General features: G+C 41.8%; 1 protein-coding gene across 4 annotated transcripts in view; it reads left to right on the forward strand.

The window, feature by feature from the left end:
- Positions 1-21,321, forward strand: part of WBP1L (WW domain binding protein 1 like) — a 57,916-nt gene that overhangs the window by 3,669 nt on the left and 32,926 nt on the right. The window contains exons 2-3 of one of the 4 annotated variants that reach the window (XM_027647832.1): positions 12,827-12,974; positions 14,454-14,588. The exons of 1 other annotated variant lie outside the window; for it this stretch is intronic. The gene's annotated coding sequence lies outside the window, so the exon portion shown is untranslated. Of the gene's footprint in view, positions 1-12,826; positions 12,975-14,453; positions 14,589-21,321 lie in introns of those variants that run through there. 2 more of the 4 variants (XM_027647833.1, XM_027647834.1) reach the window with 2 other exon arrangements.

The following is a 21,321-nucleotide window of genomic DNA, read 5'->3' on the forward strand; positions in this document are numbered from 1 at the left end:
CTCCTGAAGTGCACCAGGATCCTTCAGGAGGAGAGCTGCTTATATGACCATAGTATCTGTTTTGTCTGCCATGATATCTTTATGGCTCTTGGTTTTTGGCTTGCTAATTTCCACAGTTTTGGCAGGAGGCAGCAGAGATCAAAGTACGTGGTGTACTTGCTCAGAACAGGAACCTCTAAATAACTGTGCAGGCTGGATTAAGGACTGCTCATTCTGTGATGATTATACCACCGTGAACTCCAGTGTCTCATCTGTAAGCACACCTTCCCAGTGATTCAATTTTGTTTGTGAGTTGCCCTCACAATTACACACAATGCTCCTTGCATCTCTGCAGCTGGGCAGCAGATGAAAGCCTGGTCTGAAAATGTCCAGTGAATCCTGGGGAGGAGTGTGGCAGTTTTCTTCAGCAGAGTCAAGGCAGCTCTGTGACTGGGACCTGTCATTGCCTTTCTGAGGATTTCCCTACCACCCTGCAAATATTAGTTAGCAAAAATATAACACCTCTTTAAGAATAAACTTGGGCAGCTGTTGCAGAGTTGTGCTGTGCTGGAAGGGAACTTGGAAAGTTTCATCTGCCAGCGTTGTTTCGTTGTGGTTGGGGATTTTTCCATCCTCCCAGTCTGTTGAGCCAGGTCAGCCTCATCTGGCTGGTGGGAGCATCCCTGAGCAGTGGCTCTGCCATGTGCAGTGCTGCTGGGCAGTAGGGATCCTGCCCAAAGTGGTGATCCTGCCATCAGTTCCTCTAGTGAGGCAGAGGAATGGATGAGCTCGGTGTTTGGCCACATTTCAACAGCAATTACTCAACCCTGGCTCAAACAGCCATTGAACCCTCTCTTTGATTCCTAAAGGTGCTGCTCCTCTAAGCATCTTCAGCAGTTGCTTTTCTGCAGGCAAAAGTGGAAACTGTGCTCTTTTATATGGCTCTGTCAGCCTTTATTAACCCAGGGTTATGCTGAAGTTCACCTTTGTCTTTCTACAGTATTAGGAAGGCATTAATGTCCGTAATAGTTTGTGTTTCTTTATAATCTGAAAACATATGGCCATTCTCTGAGGTAATGGGTGATATATTTAGTAAATGCAAACCACCTACCTTTTCTTTTTGCTTTTTTTCCCCCCTTAAGTCATATTGGGAGGATTGGCATGATTGAACAGACGTTAGCTTGTGGCAAAAAGCTATTATTGGGCTGGTGATCCTCTGGCCTACTTCTCCATTCAGTGTTGCCTCTGATGTGCCCTGTGGTTGTGGCTGTGCCTATACAAATGTCTCCTTGTCAGGCATGTCCTGCAGTTTCAGTAATGCTGAGCTGCACATGGTCTTTTGTTCTGTCTCCTAACCATGCATGTATTTGGTACTGGATTTGGGGATGTTCCTCTGAGCTGAGCTGCTCTGTTTTACAGGGTACAGGGTAAGAATTTGCCCTTTCCGGTTAGCTGCATAGGAATCTTCTCAGCTTATTAATGCATTTAACCAGGGACTTTGTGGCTCTACACACTCCTGTCTTGCCAGGTTATCCTGAATCCAGGATAACCTGGCAAGCTGCACTGCTGTTTTTGCAACGTGGGGGAAAGAACTCAGCATGTCAGAGATGTCTCTAGGGCAGGGCTGGTGACAATCTCAGGAGTGTCATTAGTCATGGCAGGGCAGAGATACTCATTGCACATTACAGGACAACTTGATTGTGCCAGGTTTTGGTCTGTGCTTCCGAGTCAGAAGAAAGAGAGCACAGGGGAGGGATGGTACTCCTGTATGAGTTCATGGAGAGATGCTGACAGGGAAGTTGGGGCCCCCCCCCCCCCCCCCCGCTGTCTTATGTGGTTAGAAAGCCCACAGCTAAGAAGAGAGGTTTTGAGATGCCAAAACCTGTGGCAATGGAGCTCTGTGTGGCTGAGCCTGTGAACAGTGCACATAATAAACATGCCTGAAATAACAACTGGCTGGAGAGAACAGGCTTGCTAAGCAGGAATTGCATGCCCTTACCTTGCCTGTTACAAGAAGTGTGTTGGTATGGCAGTCACAAATGAAGCTTTTTCTGTGATTTTGCAGATACTATTTCACTGCAAAGGAAGGCTCAAGGTGCCGCAGAGACCTGCTGTTTATCTGCTTGGACAAGGAGGAATTTGATTCTCCTCTAATGATGTGATTATCAGTGAGATCACTGCCCCCAGTATTATTTTGAGATGATGGCTGTGGTCTCTGCAATGGCTTGTGAAACTGTAACAGAGCACTTTGCGTGCCGGGGCTTGCTGGGTGCAAAGTGAGGTGATGCCGGCAGGCTGAGACAGTAGGCCAAACCATTTAGTGCCAGTGTGGCCAATGCTGTGCCCTGAACAACACCTGCAAATAGAAAGGAGAGACTTTATTTTGTGTGGAGGCAGCTTGTGGTGCTGCTGGTCTGCAGGCCTTCTTTGCTGAGCCAGTCTCCATCCACCTGGCATCGCCCGAGGCTGATCCAAAGAAAAGGATGTGAGAACTGGGTTGTGTAGGAGATTTAGATGCAGTTTTCTGACTGTTCCTTCTTCACAAGCACTTTAATGCCAGCATATTTTAAACCAAATCCAACCACTCCCTCCAAGCACGGGAGGCTTGCTACCAAGTGATGTTTTGAGCATGGCAGAAATCCCCAGTGCATCAGGGGACAGAGCTTCTGCCATTTAAAATGCTGCTGGCCTCTTGCTGACAATGGGTGGCAGAGGTGTGTAGGTGGGTATGGCGAGCAGCTACCAGGACTGACAAGCTGCAGGGTGCTGGGTTTAGAAAATAAGGGATAGCAGGGACTTTTCTAATAGAGGATCAAGACGTTAGGATTGTGTCTGCAGTCATTAGGACTAGCAGAGGAAAGAATGAACCTCAAGAAAGAAAAGATCTGCCAGCAGTGAAGAAAAGGATTCTCCTTTCTTTAGTCTTCTCCATTATTATGAGGTGGAAGTTTGTTACTTCTAGTGGTGATGTGGTTTTATGTCATCTCTGGTTTTGATGTGTGCAAAGCAGTAATAGAAATTTCAGGGGAAGCTCGAGGGTTTGTTTTTTGTTTGGGTTTGGGTTTTTGTGTTTTGGTTTGGGGTTTTTTTGTTTGATTTGTTCGTTTGTGGGGGTTTATTTTTGAGATCTGGGAGGGAATATGGTCAAAGCAAAAACTAACCCTATCCTGGCTCTAATTCAGGCCGAGGGAGCTTCTCAAGATACTGATTTGCTAAATATACTGGAGTGGGACAGAGAGTGAATTGAGCAGGAAAAGGATTTTATCAATGAAAGAAGATAGTTCACAGAAGGAGGTGAGCTTTATGCAGTTATCGATGTCTGTCTCCCCATTAATTTTGAAGCTACTGGCCAACTTAAACCAGATTTGATAGCAAGAGACCTCAAAGATGCCTAAGATTTCACCAGAATTCCTGGAAAGAGGTAGGCATAGAGACAGTTTAAAAAACCCAAACCAACAGGGACTCATCCTTGAGTGAGAAGCTACATTTGCAAGCTTATTAGCACTGGAAAATTTGTAAGTTGGGTTGACTGACTTGATACATACCCTGGCTTCTTCCAAAGCCTCAGCTGGAGCTCACAGTTTCTGAGCCTGCAGAGTCAGTCAGCCTCGTGGAACAAACTGATTGGAAGTCAGCTTTATGGAGCTCCAGTAGGTACAGAGCTACTTTTGTTTGTCTTCTTGACTCCCACTGTCTGAACAGTAAATTGAAGGGGAAAGGCTTGATAAGCTGTAGAACAGCTATGAAGAGTGTGTTTTTCCAGGAATCTCACCAGCCATCCTGAGCTTTCCCTGTGTAAAAGGTGTCAAGTGTTCCTTTGGAAGCAGGGAAGACACTCGCAGACTGTGCAGAGGCGTTTTTAATGAGTAGAACTGAATGACTCTTTTCTCTTGTGTCCCAGCACACAGATATGACCAGCAGGTCAAGTACTGTTGTCCACAAGAGACTTTTTTTTTTTAACTTATTATGGAACCAGAACTCATAATCACTACAGTCTGGGATAATGCTGTCAGTCAAATCAATGGTGTGATTGTGGCAGCCACACGAGAGTCCTGCTATGGAAAGAGTGCAGAATATGCAGAAGTCCTCTCCCTTGCCAAGTTCTGTATTCCTCACTCTTTGTAATAAGACTTTTATTTGTTTATATTGTATAGGTGGTTGCTTGATTTTTTTTTTTTTAAACCTCTTTCTCTATGTGGGATCCTCTTTAAATCCCAGGTGGTGGAGGATTGCCAACAGGAACTGCATGTCTTCTCTGTCCAGAAGATGAGGCCATTCTGTTGCATAAATTATCCACTGTGACAGCCATCCCACTGATTGTGGGCAGAAAATCCGTCCCACGGAGCCTGCTGTAAAAGCACCTCTTAGAGCTGAGCTAAACAAGAATTGGGAGTGACTGGTGTGGAATGAAAGGGTAAAATGGTGACTGAGGTCAGACTGAGCCAGGAGGTAGGGGAAGGGCTGGAGGAGGTGGTGGGCATAGTACGAGGATGTTGCAAAGACTGAACAAAACCTTTGAAGAAGGCAGTGTCTTCAAGGCCAGGACACTGGGCTGACTTCATCACATCCTGCTCATCAGTTGTAACTGTAAAATTACCAAACTCCCTCCTCTTCTTGTGGGGGTAGGAAAGACTTTTCTTGAGATACGATCTGAAAGACCTTTATTCTGCTTGGAAAGCATGTAAGGAAGCTACCTGAATGCATGTGAAGGTCATGACTCATGTCTGGGTCTCCTGTGTGATGAATTCCCCCTTTTCTTACTGGTTGTCTCATTTGTTCGTCTGCAGACTGCCTTTCGAACAGTGAATGCTGAAGAGGAGGAGTGTTATGTCTGTACTGTGTTGTCTTCAAATTACCTTGCCGTTTTGACTTCTGTCTTTTTAGAAGATGCAAACTTCACAAACAGCTTGCATTTGACTCTCCAGTCTCCTGTGATCTGAACTTAGATAAAACAGGCTTGCAGACGTCTGTCATTGCTGATTGTCTCCATTTACTGACACTTATCACCTGGACTCCAACAGAGCCTGTCTTAAATCGCCCTGTCAAAAATAAGAGCTCTTATTTTCCTCTCCTTTTCCTAGCTGTATTCTCTTTGTCTCATTGTTTTGCTCCTTTTTCCTACCCATCTTACTAGGGAAGTTTTGCATCTCACATACTTGGTTATTAATATCACTCTCGTGTTTGTGGCTCATTGTTTTTACTGAGTTTCTTGCTTTCCTGCTCTGTCCTTGTATCTCTACTTTTCAGAGTCTGGGATCATACTAAACCAGTGGTTAGGCTGTGGGAACAAGAGTTGGGAGTTTTTTTCTCCTCAGACACATTTTGTGCTCTTAGGCCCATCCTTTGACTGCAAAGTCCAAGGATCATCCTGCCAAAGATGAATTCAGGAGGTCTGGAGTGATTGTTTTCTGTTCTGAAACTTGCAGTCTGCTTTCTGTAGATGGACCAGCTGAAGTAGTCCTCGTGTATTTTCAGCATGATATATATTTATTGGGAAGCATTGTGCCAGGAAAACTTTAGATTAAGGGCCAGACAAATCTGGTTTTGCCTTGTTTCACCTTTGATGGCATGTAACTGCAGGCTGATATGAAATGTAAGGGCTTGCTGAATTCCTTGGGTGGACGAGTCTCAGCCTAATCTCCTTTTTTCACAGCCTTTAACAGAGCAGATAAACTTTGGGAAACAGAATGAGTGACACTGATGGTTTCTTGTCTGTGTCATATTATCTAGCAGTGTGTACCCAAAACTCTTCTTGCTATGATCCCACTCTAAAAGACTTCAGAAGAGCAGTCAAAGGATTAAATACATTTGGTGTGTACTAATAAAAGAGGACTAAATCTGCATATGCAAGCAGTGAACATTTTGGCTTTGGCTTGAGAATGTAGAGGTATGCAGGGGAGGAAAACAGCACTAGACAAGATGTTCACCCTGTCTGGGTGGTGTGTGCCCCTTGCATCTTGATCTTCTGGAACCAAACAAATGGAAGGTGCGTTTGTGTCCATGAAACTGTACCTTGCATGAGTGTAATCTGAAGGCTGGCTGAGCTGCTGCTGTTGTTGTAGCTATTACACAGAAAAAGTTAATTTTTTGTTTATTTGTATCCTTGCTCTGAGAAGGCTTACTCTCACCAGCTCTTCTCTCACACAGGCACTGCCTGCCTGCCAACAGTTCTTCTGAAGGCACTTTCCTTCAGGACAGGGTGAAAGGTAAAACTTGTTTATGCTTTTAACTAGTGTCCCTAATTAGAGAAACAGGCTTTAGAAATACTTCTTTCATCTGTTTCAACCCATTAACATGTACATTTACAGGTCTTGCACTGCTTCTGTGTTCATCTTGCCCTATCCTGGGGGCAGGCATCTTGCATATGCTACAGTGGTGAGGGCTCTTGGAGGTGAAGTGTCTTGGTAGTTTACTTAACCCAAAGGATTAGTGGAAAGATAAACAATGGGAAAATAGTTTTCAAAAGAAATTTCTTGGGTTTAGCTGTTGTTGGGATTTTTTAGGATGAATTTATAAATATTATTAAAAATTTTTTTTGAAAGCCACAGTGTACTCCCAAGTCCTTCTTTTGATACACAAGTACTTTTTGCAAGAACTCTTCAGTTGTGATCCTGGCTTAACACATGATATTAAGAAAGGAATTTCACATTTCTCATCTAAAATGGGGACATGAAAATGGTGAATGTGAACTGTGGGGTTTTGTATCAAAATACCGGGGGATTGTGTGGTACGAGGTGTATAATTACTGTGTAATTTTCCTCTTCAGCTGGATGTCTGAATGAGAGAATTCAGGGCTAAATTATTAATTGTTAACCAAGAAATGCCTGGTTTTCTTCTGCAAGGTTTTGGTCCAAAGGTTTTCAATGCCCTCAAGTACTATGGTCAAACTTTACCTAATTGTTTTATTGTTCTTGGCTTCTTCTGTACTTGAGCGGAGACTATTCTATTTGTCTGGAAAGCATTAGTGTAAATAATCAACATGTGAAGACACAGGAGGATCAAGCTTTTGTGCCCCTCACAAATTACATGTGCTGTGTTTACTGCATAGAAAACAATTACTTCAAGTGAAAGCCTTTCCTTCTTCGCAGCTCAATTAATTGGTTCTGTAGCAAAGTCAAGACATTAAATTTCTTGTATATTATTTCCCCTTGGAGACAACAGCACACAGAGATGCAGACTTGGGACCAATCAGCAGGTTCAGTGAGCAGAGCAGTGGGAGGAGAACAAGCTGGCTGAAATGCAAACACAGAGTCTGAAAAGGGAGTGCAGAACCCAAACTGGCAGCGCAAACTGGTTTTATAGCTGCATTTTGGCTTCTTGATGCTTAATACAGGGTAGTCTGTTTTCTAAACCTTTGAACTGCATACCAAAATCTTCAGATGGCCGTGAACTGCGAGAGCCTGCTGTGCATACCTCGGAGAGTAAAAGGGAGAGGGAGCCCAGAGCAGGTTGCCAGCAGGTCCTGTCCATTGTGGGATGCTGTTGGTCTGGGCAGCAGAGTGAGTGACTTCCAATTGCCCCTGAGATGTGGACGTCAGCACACGAGCTTGCCTTGCTTTCTTTGGCAGCAGGGAGTTTGACTGCCCAGCAACCCAGCTGCTGGGAACGCTCAGACATCTGTTTTAAGTTCCTTACAGGATGAGATACCCAACCTTTCTGCAATGAGTAAGATCATCTGATGTGTCTGTGGAGGATATTTTATATTTGCACACTGAAAAGACATCCTTCATTTCCAAACAAGCATTTTACTGTTCTACATTTTTACTATTTTAAATATTTTGCTATTTTACATTTCACCTTTCATTTAGGTGATGGAATGAACCTTTTAGTTTGACTTTTCTAGTTCTTTAGTGCTAACCTGTCTTTTCCCCAAGGGTTTGGGCTTTCCATGGAGCAGAAGCCTTTCAGATAATCCTCATGCCCTTCTGCAAAGAGGGAGCAGGGTATTTCTGGGGGTGTGGTGGGTGTTCTTCCTTGCATTTGTTGCTCTCTTTAAAGTGAGAGCTTGCTCAGTTTGTGTCAATAACACCTTTGATCCTCTTATGTAAATGAATACTGGGTGTCCTGCAGAAAAGATCTCTTTAAAATGCCTTGCAATGTTATGCTGCTGAATGATGGTTAATATAAGTTCATAAAACCACACTGGACTGGAGACTGTGAAGTTTCCCAAGTACAGTTCTCCATATTGTATTCTGCAGCACACATGATTTATTCTCAGCTGATTGACCTCATGGGGACTTGTGCCTGTGTAAGTAGCAGCTGAGATCAGTGGTCTGAGCACTAATCTGCAAGTTGCAGACAGTAGGTTATTATTTACTGAGAATGCTCCACAAGTTTCTTGCTGTAGCATTTTCATTCAAAAGGTCACTTCCGTGAGTTCGTGCACAGCTGAATTTAATGTTCCTTCTCAGCAAGGCAGGCCACACTGGAGAGTGCATAATTATAATAAATACAACTTTGTTCTCAACTGAAAAATCCATCTGAAATAAATTTTTCCAGCCCTTCCAAGAAACGCTTTTAGTAAGATAAATAAAAGCAATTCTTGCCGATTTCACATTCATTCAGCAGGAATGTTGGTGGGTGTAGGGTGCCTCCACTTAAGCCACTCATCACAGTGCCTTCTGGGCTCAGTCAACTTGTATATTCAATAGCTGGCTAAGGGTTGCATTTGTAAATTGGGTTTCTCGCAAACCAATTAAACCCAAGTTCATTATTTCTTACTTGGTCTGAATCCTGGTTATTATTTTGAGTAAAATTGTTCTTAACAGCAAGTACAGAGAGTTCAGTTAGACAGACAAACTTTAAACAATGCTTTGATAGGTGCATCTGTTTTTAGGGATCTGCATGTATTTATACAAACTTTTGTGGCTTATTTTTTTCTGTTTGGCACTTCTGTGTAGAAGTAGATTTGCTTTCTTCTGTGTTCTGTTTCGCAACACTGGAAATACTGAAAAAGTCTCGGCCTAAATATGGAAGGAAAGCTAGGAGTTGTTTACTCCCATAACTTCTAAGCAAGGATTTAAACAAAAAACAAAACAAAACAAAAAAACCCCAAACAAACAAAAAAACCCTCTTTGCTTTCATTTTTCAAGAGGCTGAGCAGACTGTAAAATGTCCTATCTTCCCTTTCTTTTATTTTTTTGTCCAGTCATAGCAAAGAGGCTCTGCTATTGTTCAGGATACTGCTGCTGGTGGAAGCTGAATTTTTGCATAGTTTTTCTGGGTTCATGTGCAGGTCTGGTTACCTTTGAGGTTTCAGAGGGGCTCTACAGGGTGATCCTTGAATGTCCTTACGCTTTCCCTGCAGAGACTCTAGATAAGCAGTTTCCAGACTTCTCCACTCAAACCTACAGCAACCTTTGGTTTGGGAGCTGCCTGGTTCCAAATCCTTCCTCATATTGTGTGGTTGGTTGTTGCTGCAAGGTCACTCTTCCGCAGGGCTCTGCTGGGATCTGTGAGACTGCAAGGGAGAAAAGACTCACACGGCAGTATCAATGCTAAATGAAAGACCATGCAGCCCTTCTGCTCTTGCCATGAATTTGGACAGCCCTGTGCTGTACTGCTTGGCATGAAGAACTGCATGTAAGCTGTGGTACCTGGTATCTCTCTTGTCCTATTTTCACTATGGGGAGAGGGAGGCATGGAGGCCTTTCTAAAAGGAAAGAAGAGCCTGATATCTAGGAAAGAAGAGACTGTTGACTGGGAAAGAGAAAGCAGAGAGAGATGACTGAAATCTGAGCACTCTGACTTCATTAAATGGAACTGATAGTCCTGGGCCCCAGTAGAAGGGGTGGAAACTTACTTTTACTTCCATTCACCCTCCGTATGCTATGTTAGATATTCATCTCTCAAAGACTTGATATCTCTTCAAGCCCCAGTGGGTTTCCATCCACACCAGGGAATGATCAAAGGGGGAATATGCTTTCTGTACTAGACTGGACTTGTGCCTTATGGTCATATTCATATGTTCAGGAGCAGATTTAATCAGCACTTAGATCATAATGGTCTGCCTTTTTTTCTCAAGGTAGTTTTTTCTCTCCTTGCTTGTCTACTTTGTTCCTGCCACTGCCTTCCTTTTCCTGATTCAAGTCTTTGTGTTCTCTTTATTTTATCTGTTGATGTGATCAGGATTTGAATAGTTGGTACTTGCTAATGAAGCTTGCTTGGCAGTGAGAAGGTCGGGGAAGCTCACTTAAACTAATTGTTGTTTTAGGAACTCTCTAGGCACCCTGACCTTACACACAGACATGGTTTATTTTAGAAAGATTGTCTTAAGTTAGAAAATCAACTCTTGTCCAAAAATGAAAACACACATCGATCAAAACCTGAATTTCATGTGGGTTGTGTAAACATGTAATTTGGGTTAGGTCTGGGCATTGGAAAATATGCGATGCTGTTGTCCAGGAAATTACAGTGCAAGAAACGTGGGGAACTTCAGAAAGTCACATTAACTGTCTCCTTGGGGAAGTGCCTCAGAAATCCTGACCTCTGCATTTCTGCCGTGTGCATGACGCTAGTGGAGACGGTCACTTGAGCAGTTGCAACATTCTTGTATATATCTGTTTGCATGACATTATGAACTGTGGAAAGAATAATGCTGTGCTTCCCAAATCGCTTCCCACAGACTCTCCCTCTGCCCCTGCACATGAGCAGTCGCTTTGATCGTCAAGGCATTGTCTGCTTCAATCCATGTCACGTTTCCTATGGTCAAATCACAGAAACGTTTTTCTAGGAGTCCATGTCCTTGAATTTCTAGGGGTGACTGTGGTGTTCTCTGGCACCTCCACTCTTTGCCAAGCCACCTTTCAGTGGCAGCATGTGAGGTTTTAGGCTGACACAGATATCCTGTTCCTATCCCGATCCTCTAAAGGTTTCCTGTGCGAGTTGTTAGTCTTACTCTCCTCTTTATCAGCCCTGACGAAAGTTGTTTTTTAAATGTTGCTCAATGTTTTCTACGTGATCTTGGTATGACTGCTAATTCTTTCAACGCCTTGTTTTGTTTTAAAGTTTCTAATCCCATTTTCTATGACTAAGTTCAGTTGCGTGGTTTCCCCAGCAAGGATTAGGGTTTACTGCTGTAGGTACGTCATCCTGCCTTTGAAGCTGGTTGCTCATGCTTTCCTTGGCAAGCTCTGGCAGATGTGCTTAGGAACAACAGAGATTGTATCTTTTTGAAGCTGCAGAAGGGTTAATCGGAAGCATTTTTATGAAACCAGGTTGCTTATCCTTACAGGCAGAAGATTTATCACCTGCCTTTGTAATTTATATTACATTTTTCTTTCCTTTCGTGAAGCTATTTTAATGCTACATGTGATATTGTAAAAATTAACCATGATAAGCAATTCTTGGCAAGTCCTAAGTTGCACTCCTCTTAGATGCCAACTGGAGAACGTGACTGTCTTCATGTGGATGGCGTAACATTTTTGGCTGGTATGTTTGGGGTGGCTGAATGAGTGTAGGGCAGCTGAAGTACATCTGTAGTTCCAAAACAAACCCAGCAAAAGGACTTCCATCCCCCAGCAGGCACATAGCTGTTTGTACGGATGCTTCTTCTCAAGAGCCTTTTTGTAGGATTGGTCACACTTGTGGCTGAATTTGCTTATATGATGGGGAGAGGGGCTGATGGCTATTCAGGGGAGTGTTATTTTTCATCAGAGAAATTATAGGTATTGGTATTGATCAGGAGATTTCTTTGTGTGGAGACTCTCCAATGAAATGGAGCACCTGCATATGTGCAGTACTTCTTGAAATATGTTAAACAGGATCTGCCCTCTGCTGGGAATTGTTAACTGTGCTTTTGGCTCTGTCTGCCTCGCTGGCAGATGTACCATTGTGAAATTTTTATAACCAAATAAAATATTAGAGGATGCTTCACTTCAAGAGGAAACTTGATAGCTGCTTTCAGCTGATGCCTATCTGAAACCAGGTAAAAAACATGTGCTTGCCTCATTGGGACCTGCACCTACCTCCACAGCCATAGCACCGGGATATTGATGGAAGGCTCCTGGAGCATTTCCTATTCAGAATTACGGCTCAAGTGGAAAATAAAAGACTAGAAGCAGTATTTTCTATAGCAGAAAATCCCATTTCACTTGTGTTAGTATCTGTACATGCTTGTAAGCACACGTGATGCTTTAGAAGGAGTAAAGGTTGCAGAGGAGTTGATGCATTTAGTCCAGTCTGGTACTTTTAATGTGCTTTCCTATGACTTTTAAATTGCAAGAGCCTTTGAAGAAAGTATAGGAGGACCCAGACTTTGAAGGGAAAGAGATGATGAAATTGGAAATGCAATGGGAGAGTGTTTTGAATGGCAACTGAAACACTTCTGGACCAAGTACTTCTGAAATCCTTCCAGACAGCTGCTCTTCTAAATAATGATAGTTGGTTGACTGGTGGGGGTTTTTTTGTTGTTTTTTTTTTTTTTCCTTTCTTTCTTGTTTCTTTTAACATTCACATCAGAATCTTTGCATAAAGCTTCACTGCTAAGTCTGACCCTTAAACTCAGGTTTCTGGTCAAGAAATGTGGACTTCAGTACTTGTCATCTAGTCACCTACTACTTGCAAAAAGGCTTTGGACTGTACATTCTCCAGCCTACAGAGAGCTGGAAATGGTTCAGCTCAGCCTCACGGGCTTTTGCACCTTCACAGTTCCTCCTTGTTGATTTTTTTTTTTTATTCTAAAGTTGGGAAATCCTTGCAATCTCTTTGAGATCTGTTGGGATATGGAAAGCCTTGCAAATCCCTGCAGTCAGGGTTTGACCTCTTGTGTGCTGGGATCTGCCTGCAACCGCCTCTTACTTTCAACCTTTTCCTGAATGTTTCCTGAGCGCTCTCTGGCTTGTTTCAGGGACCAGCTTGGCAGCGTTATCAGGAATCAATAGCTGGAGTCCTTCAGGAAAGAAGTTGAAGATGCTGAAGTATGAATTCTGGTGTCCTGGTTGTTAGAATCTGTTAGCAGAGACGTCAAGATGTGAAGAAAAGAGATGTGAAAGCCGGTACAAGTGTTCTTTTCTTTGTGCTCCCGAGTTGAGAAATTAGGATCTGAGCTGGCTTCCCTATCCCAGAGGCTGTTGTAGAGCTTCCCATGCATCTCATGCTGTGGCAGATCACTGGTGACTTTTGTCAGTATTTTGAGGTACAAAAAGTGGATTATGAGGTGTGGAGACATGGAAATTAGATATTTAATGTAATGAAAAAAAATATTGCCCGTAAAACTTGTGTTATCACTGTGGCACTTAGTGATGTGGATTCCAGTCCTGTGGGTCTTAAAAATATGTTTTCATATGTATATACTCTTTACAGAGTCTTCGGTCATGGAGGTCTGAGTTTTTGACCCTTTGGGAGAAATTATGAGATTATTCATTTCCAATCCTGATGCCATTTATTTGCCAGTTATCTCAGAGACTCTTGGCAATACATTTATGATTTCCTACTTAAAATATTCTGTTACAATCAAGTATATCAGAAGTATTGAGCACATAGTTTTGCCTCTCTTTTGATGCTGATTTACTTTATAAAGGCATTACTGAAGTTCTGTCTTAGCAAAGGAATACCAACCAGTAAACAATTTCTGCCTGTATTTTGGTTGATTGCTTTTGGGTTTGTAATTGATTTCAGCCAGAACCAATGCATAGCTAGGAATCTTTCTAAATTATTATCCAACTTTTTGCTGGAGACTAAAAGAGGAAAGTTACTGAAGTAGAAAGGAAACCTTTTTTTTTTTGTAAGCTGACTCATGTAAAGATTGGCAAGTTGCAGGGGAAAATTTAAATCTGGTGTTTACTTACTATAGTTAACAATGAAATCTTCCTTTACAGAAAATTATTAGAGTGAATTATGCTTTCAGTCTCCTTGTTATTGTGGAAGAGTAAAAGAAAACAGAGTTGTCTTGATTTTTTTAATTTATTTTTAATATAGATATTTGATGTAGGTCAGGGTAAAAAAAAGGAAGGTGCTTCTTTTTACTGACAGTTCTCCAAAGATTGGCCCTAAAAATATGGTCATCATCAACCATTACTAGTTTTCACAAACAGAATGACCTTGTATTGGTTTTCACTTATTACATGCGAGTAACTAAATCATGGAATGTCCATTTCTGAAACCTGTGATCTTTTAAGAATTCTGATAGTTGTCAATACATATACAAACATTAATACATTGAACTGGCATGAAAAATGTCAAATGAAAAATCAAACGTTAAATCTTTTGCATAGTGTGAATTAAGAGGTGTTATCTATAAACATTAATTACTTACTCTATTTTGGATATAGTAAATTCTGTTATTCTGCTGGTGGAAAAGGAAAGACTAGAAAACAGTGACTTTGCCAAACATGAAGCTGGTATAGTTTGAGAACAGACCACTAGTTATTTGGAGTCCTAGTTCTGTGTTGTATAGAGGCCATAACTTGTCTTGCAAAAAAAAACAACCAACTAGCTAATGTTAAAAAATGTGTTATCTGTCTTTTTGAAAATAGATGAAATAGATTGCAGAAGAACATATTTGTCAACAGGAAGTAACCATAAACTTAGGAGGAGTGCAGGCGTCGAGCACGGCTGAACAAGACTGCAAAGAATAAAGACAGAACCTCTTTCCCCTCGCTTTTCAGGCTGTAAGTAGGACCAGAGAACACCTTCCTTCATGAGGGTGGAGCAGGCTTTTCCATCCCCTTTGGTGTGTGTGCCGTGTCTTCATGTAAGTCTTGGCTCTTGTGACACAGCATGGAGTGAAGCTGCAGGCTGTCACCCACAGCTCCTCCGCTCCTGGTGACAAAGGAGTATTTAGATACTAGTAGGATTTGATGTAGGTCAAATCAAACATGAGAATTTCAAGGTGTCCCTGTGCAGCTTTTTGTCATGCTGCCAGATGTGCTTTATTGAACTGTTGTTTGTAAAGAACAACCTTTTGTAACTGCATTGATCAAGATAGTACCCTGGGTGTGTTCCTCATCCAAGGGGAAAAGTGAGGTCAGTAGGAATGAATGCTGTGCTGCAGCTTAGACTGGAAAAGAGATACTTCAGTGTTCTGGGAAGGATAAGTCTGACTTTGGCTTTGTGGCATTCAATCTAATGTGGCAGTCTTAATGCTGTATGGCAGGTGACTTTCTTGTCTTCCCTGTTGGGCTGCCCTACTTGTTCAGGTGATGTCCAGCTCTGTACTTTGTCCTCTGCTTTCTCCTCTGGCAGGCAATCCTTTCTGTTGTCCTGGTACATGTGCTTCAGCCTTGCCTGCTTGTCTCCCTTTCGCTCAGAATTACATGCTGTGTTGCTCCTTGTAGGTGCTTCAGAAAGCTGGAGGCCTGGTTTTAAGTCACCTCCACAAGCTTTTTGGATGTGATGCATAGCATGGGGAGCCATTTGGATGTTGAGCTTTCAGACATTTGGATATTGTAGTGGGAATGAAGGCAACCAGGAAAGCAGCAGACAGGAAAATCCTTCTGTCTGCTGCAATCTGCCAGTAGCCCTGGAGGAATAAAACTGAGATGTTTTCTTAAGTCTTCCACTTTTCAGGTTAGGTCTGTTTGTTTGTTTAATGAATGAAGAATATTTCCTGTCTCAAACATGGGCAGAAGTGGGATGGCTACATATATGGCTCTCAAAAACTCAGAAAAGCTAATGTTGGCATGCTTAGCATTTTGTACATATTCTATACTGACACAGTGATAGTCCTTGTAAATTGATGGCAAAACATAGTCTTTTTTTTCCCCCTATGCTTTTCTCCACAGTTTAACTCTTTTTAGGAGGTTTATCTCTGATCAAAGGATATTAACAAAATCTTTATCTTCTTGGCTTTACAAATTTGGCTTAAAAATTGTCTACTTCAAACTTGGCAAACATAGCCTTGGTATGCAAACAGTGGGGATGGGATAGGGGAAATTACTTGGCTGTTGAAAAACTACATATGGGAAAGTCACATGGAGCTTTCAGTGTTTTATTTATAATTCTGCAAAGGCCACTTCTAATTTGAAAAATAGAAGAGACCAAAGAGTGGCTTCTGGAAAGCAAACAGCTAGATTTTTCCATCAGTATTTTTAACACAAATATTAACTTCACAGATTGTAACACTCTTTCCTCCTTAAATACTCTTTTTTAGCCTTCAGGATGTATAACTGGGTAAACTAATGTTGTGAAGAAAACAGTAATTCCTACACAGCATCTGGCTTTTTAAATTCTAATTGTGAAGCCATAAGACATGTTTTGTTTTCATTTAGCAACTATATATTGAGTTTCCAGAAAGAAAACTCCATTTGTAATAAGTGTACCCAGTGGGAACCATATGCTTTTCACGTTTGTCTTTTATTGGAGGATTAGAGCATTTATTTCAAAATCTCTTTTCCAGAAGAACGCCATTTTTAACATTACCATTAAGTAATGTTTAAGTAACAACTGAAGCTGGATTTTCAGATTTGGCTGTATATGTGAACAGACATTCCCAAACACAAGTCCTTGGAATGATTTTACTACTTAATAATGCAACCATGAGTTTTATGTCAGCTTGATTCTGAGCAGTGTTTTGCTGATACCAGTCTAAGATAACTATATTATGTGAAATTGCTTGAACAAAGTTAAAAGAGCAATAAAAGTGATCTGCCCAAGAGGCTCTAGCATTCTCCCTCTGCTCAAATTGCTGAATATGACTAAGTCTCTGCAGAATGGCATCTAAGGTTACATTTGGAGTCATTAGGTTATAAACAGTCCACAAAATGTTTTACATACTTCATGTTGATATTCCTCTGAAGATCAAAATTCCCTGGGGAGAAATGAGAATATGGACCAAAAACATTCTCAGTCTTGAGGTTTATCCACGGCTTCCTAGATCACTAAAGATCAACTGTCTCATGAAGAAATTATTGCTAAACAAATTTGATGCTGTTCTCAGAGTTGTTTATATGGGGGGGGGGAATATACATGGTAGTGCCCTTTCTTTTAGCTGTCAGATTTTCATTTTTGTTGCTGACTGGCTGGGTTGTAGGTTACATTTGAAAATCTTTCTGACTCTAATTTGGTAAGCTTATATGAACCTTCGTGTTCAAGAATGCTTTTGAGTCCCAGGCTGTGTTGGAAAAAAACATGGTAGAAGTGTTCAGATCTTGACAGAACGTCTGAATCTGTGCTGTTGAATAGAGAGAGGAGTTCTTTAATTTCTGTTAATTCTTAGTAAGTCTTAAGGGAATATAGAGAGGAGTTCTTGACCTTTCTTGAAGATGCCCCACCATGTATTTCTTTTTGCCAAGAATAAAACTGTGTCTACTGTGAAAAAGTGGCTGTTTTGTCCTATACACAATCCAAGTAAAACTGGATCTGGGGGGTGGAGGCCTCTGTTGTACTTGGGAAAATGGTCTTGTCTTTTGTTCTGGCATTAGCATTTACTGCCGATACTGAATGCTTGCCATCTGCAGTGGTACAGCAGCAGCCTGTGTGCCTGTGCTCCTTGCTTGTGTGGTCAACTGACCTAGGGCAATGCTCTGAAATAAAACAAAACCTCCAGACCACCAGCTTGTCCTTCAGAAACTAATCTTATTTCAGATTCCACTGTTACTTTGTGAAATATTGGGATTTATAGACCTGGCAGGATGACTGTGGCAGAGCTACCACATTACAGCAAGTTCTGGGCTCTCAGTCAAACCCATGACTTATGTGGCATTTCTCATACCTAAGGATGCAACTCACAAGGGACATCTTTGGCATCTGTGTGCATCAAAATTTCTTCCAAGTTGTCTAAATGAGAGGCAAAAAGTGGAGGACCTGAACGGGAATCTGTTGAGAGCTACTGTGAACGGCAGACACTCGTGAGCTAGTTGCAGTTTATAGACTGTAGGAACCACTGGTGCATCTTTCTGCTCTTGGGGAGTTTAGGAGGGAGCATTTTCCATGAGTGTTTTGAGGTTTTGGAGGTCTGGCTGTCCCTGGGGTAGTTTGAAAGCTGCTGCAGACAATTTGACAGCAGTGCCTCACACTAATGAGGAAGCAGCGGGGTTGCGCTTCCTCGAGCCTGCCTTGAAAGGAGAAGTACAGAGGCTCAGCTGTGCTGAGCTACACGACTGCAGAGCATAATAATAGCTCAAAGACTTTTCTCTAACTGCACAGCTCAGGCATACACTAGTTGCATGTTAGAGAATTAAACCTTGTCCAGCGTGCTTTGTCTGGCAGCAAAGCTGGTTGATTCATCTCTGTTACCGATCTGGTTCCAACTTGAATCCTTCAGGCATCTCTGAGGATCTCTCTTGGTGCATGGTGGACACACTGAATGCCACTGGTTCTGTAATAAGTCTTTACATTTACAAAAGATTGCTTTAGCTGATTTTGCTTTGCTTTGCGTTTCCCAAGAATTTTAGGACATTTTTGACAGTCACTTGCTTTTCCTTATGGCAACTTCAACTCAGCGTGAGCTCAGACTGCAATAAATAGTCCACTGTGTGCTGACACTAAAAGATAAAGCCATGCTGTCAGTGTATGCCGAATCCTCTCCACAAACGGGGTATATGTGTTAAAAATTCTTAACATTTTTCTTTCTCATGGCAGACCTGAATTTTAAAGGGATCCTGAAATTTAGTACTATCTTCATTATTTTTTTGCTGATCTTAAAACCACCTACTAAATTCAGTCATCTAAAACTGAAGGGACAGTTAAAATTTTACTGTTTGTATAATTCACCTTTGGTTCAAAAAATGTATTGCAGCTAGCAAGGAACACAGAGGCTATGGAAAAGGTTTTGCAAACAGTGTTGATATAAAATAAAAAGAAGAAAAAAGGTTTTGATCTAAAATTTAAGGAGGGAAGTGAGTGAACAGTAACTGAGTAACTGATATAGACTGAAAGGGTTTGCTGTTGTTTTGGTTCTGGAGGGGAAAAAAACAAACAAAGTGCACAAACTCCTGGTTATAAATCTACGCACATTAAAATAAATATTAAATGGAAAGGGGTCAGGTTAAAGGAAAAATAGTAAGAAAAAGTTAGTAACTAGTGAAGCGCTTCAGTCTCTAGTAAAGTATTTATTAGTATTTAAAGATTTATTCTCTAGAATATCCCTGAAGGTTTTATAAGCATCTCTAAGGCAATAGGAAATGAGCAGTGTGGATTTATCAGGAACAACCTCAGGGTGGGGGTGGGGGTGAGTGGGGTGGGCTGATGAATTAATTTGGTTAATGCAGTGAATGTTTTACAGCCCCGCCTGAGTGAGGCAGCACAATGGTTATGGGATGCTGAGCAGGGATCTGTGTTCAGGATCAAATAGTAATAGGGTGGGTCCGTTAAGTCACGAATATATGCTAAGGAGTAGTCTGTGGTGGTGACTGGGATCCTGGAGGGGTTTGTTTTGCCTCTGTGCCAACAGCTTGGGAGACAAAGATAAAGCACTTGAGATGCAGATGGAGGGTTGTCTGTGTTTTTTAAGACAGAACAACTTGAAGAAATAGCCCGAAGCCTATTTTACTTTTCCTGAGGGAAAAATGCAGAGTACTTAGTGGATGGAAAATGTCAAATAGCCTGGGATTTTGGATCAAAAATTGGGTGCAGTTCTTTCAGGAAAAAAAAAACAAAACACCAAATCTTTAGTGATGTACTAACAGAAGTGTCCTATACAGGTATTTTGTAATAGTCCACGGTAGTAAGTGATGTGCACCATTTTGGATCTCACATTTTAAGATGAGTTTAAGTTTCAGCCTGAGAACACCAGTAAAACCATGATTTAATCCTTGTAGTCTAGGAAAAAGACTTCATTTGTCTTCTAAAAGCAGCTCATAGAGGAATGGAACAATTTTCCAGGTGAGCTAAGTTAAGAAGCTCACTATGATCAGTTGTCTTGTTTTCAGTGGAGAAGAAATTACTGCCTTATCTTGCACTAAGGCCTGAGCTAATATTAATGGGAAAAAAAAATCCTAATTTTTAAAGGGCATTGAGCACAGGAGCACGTGGCCTGTTGAGGCAGTGGGGACACCAGTGATTTCAGTCATCTTATAAGAGCAGGTTAGAGAAATGTTGATGCTTTGGGTGCAGTGAATCATTCCCAGAGCAGTTTGACAGCCTGGTGCCTCTGGGTTTGCATCTTTCATTTTCAAACAGCCCTGACTTTTGAAGCCTGTATTAAGGAACAAGTGCTGAAAGGGGGACAGTCTGATGGCCAGTCTATAATTAAATCCGTAATTAAATCCTGCTCAACAAATGTTGCTGTCTGTCCCTAAGTTCCTTATGTATTTTTACCTGGAAGATTTCTCTTTCAGTGGTCTGATGACTTTACAAGGTGCAGGTTGGGTCTCTGAAATTAAATTGGTGGGCAGTTTTCTCACTTGTTTCCAGGAAAGGGGGGTTGGTCCTTGTTTTCCAAAGGAGATGTTCATAATTCCCACTCCCCAAACTACATCCTTCAGGGGAAAAATATTACCGTAGAAGCCTGCGATGTGTCAGAAGTGAGTATTTCTAAAAACAGAAAATATTTCCTTACTTTAGAGTTTCTTCATTCAACAGTCACCCACAAGTCTTTGAGCTTTCTGAGTGCTGAGGATGACATGTATATTGTTCACCTTTTGAAAAAGAAAGTGCACTGGCTTTTGACAGTTTGGGGGTTTGGGGTGATTTTCTATTTTTTTTCTTTAAATTTATTGTTTTACTGTAGTCATGCTAATTAGCACCAATTAATTTCCTGTAAAAAGGTAGGATGTCAATGAAGTTTTGATTTGTTTATACAGATGCATATGAACTATTTGGTTTATGCTATAGGAGAATTCAAAAGAAAGCAATGGTTGCCAGAAATAAGAGGTCGCTGGTTTTGTGATCTAGAGCAGGCGCACGTCTGGGAGCCAGACCTGAGCAAGGAGAAGGCGAGTGCTTGGCCTTCTCTCCTCCCTGCAGCCTGCAACCTTGCTGCAGAGAAACGTGTGAAAGAGGTAAAGCCATGTGGGTCACCCTGTCCTCCTTCAGCCCTGAACAGCCAGGGGAGTGTTTGCTTTATCTGCCAGTGGAATAACAAGCACTAATGGAAATTTTAGCAGTTGGGATAAGATAATACTCATAAAGGCAGGCTATGGTTATCAGCATTTCTTCCCAAAATAAAACTGAATTAAGTTTTTAATGACTGGGCACTGTATGAAAAAGGCATAAGCAGATACCAGGAAGGAAGGGGAGCGAGACCACGGGGTGTTGGAGGTATCTGCCCTTGAGAGGGCAAAGCCGCCTGGCCAGCAGGTATGTCCCTGAAACTTAGAAACTGGCTGTGATTCGAGGTGCCACCAGTGCTTTTAATGCTTAAGCAAAGTGCAAACTGCGCAGTGCCAGAGCCAAAGCTGAAACACGACACTCGGACATCCCTTCCTCCCAGCTGCCTGTTCCTTACATAACCATGGGCTCTCC

The sequence above is a fragment of the Corapipo altera genome, unplaced genomic scaffold, assembly GCF_003945725.1.
Source record: "Corapipo altera isolate COAL_440 unplaced genomic scaffold, ASM394572v1 56, whole genome shotgun sequence".
Taxonomy (NCBI): Eukaryota; Metazoa; Chordata; class Aves; order Passeriformes; family Pipridae; genus Corapipo; species Corapipo altera.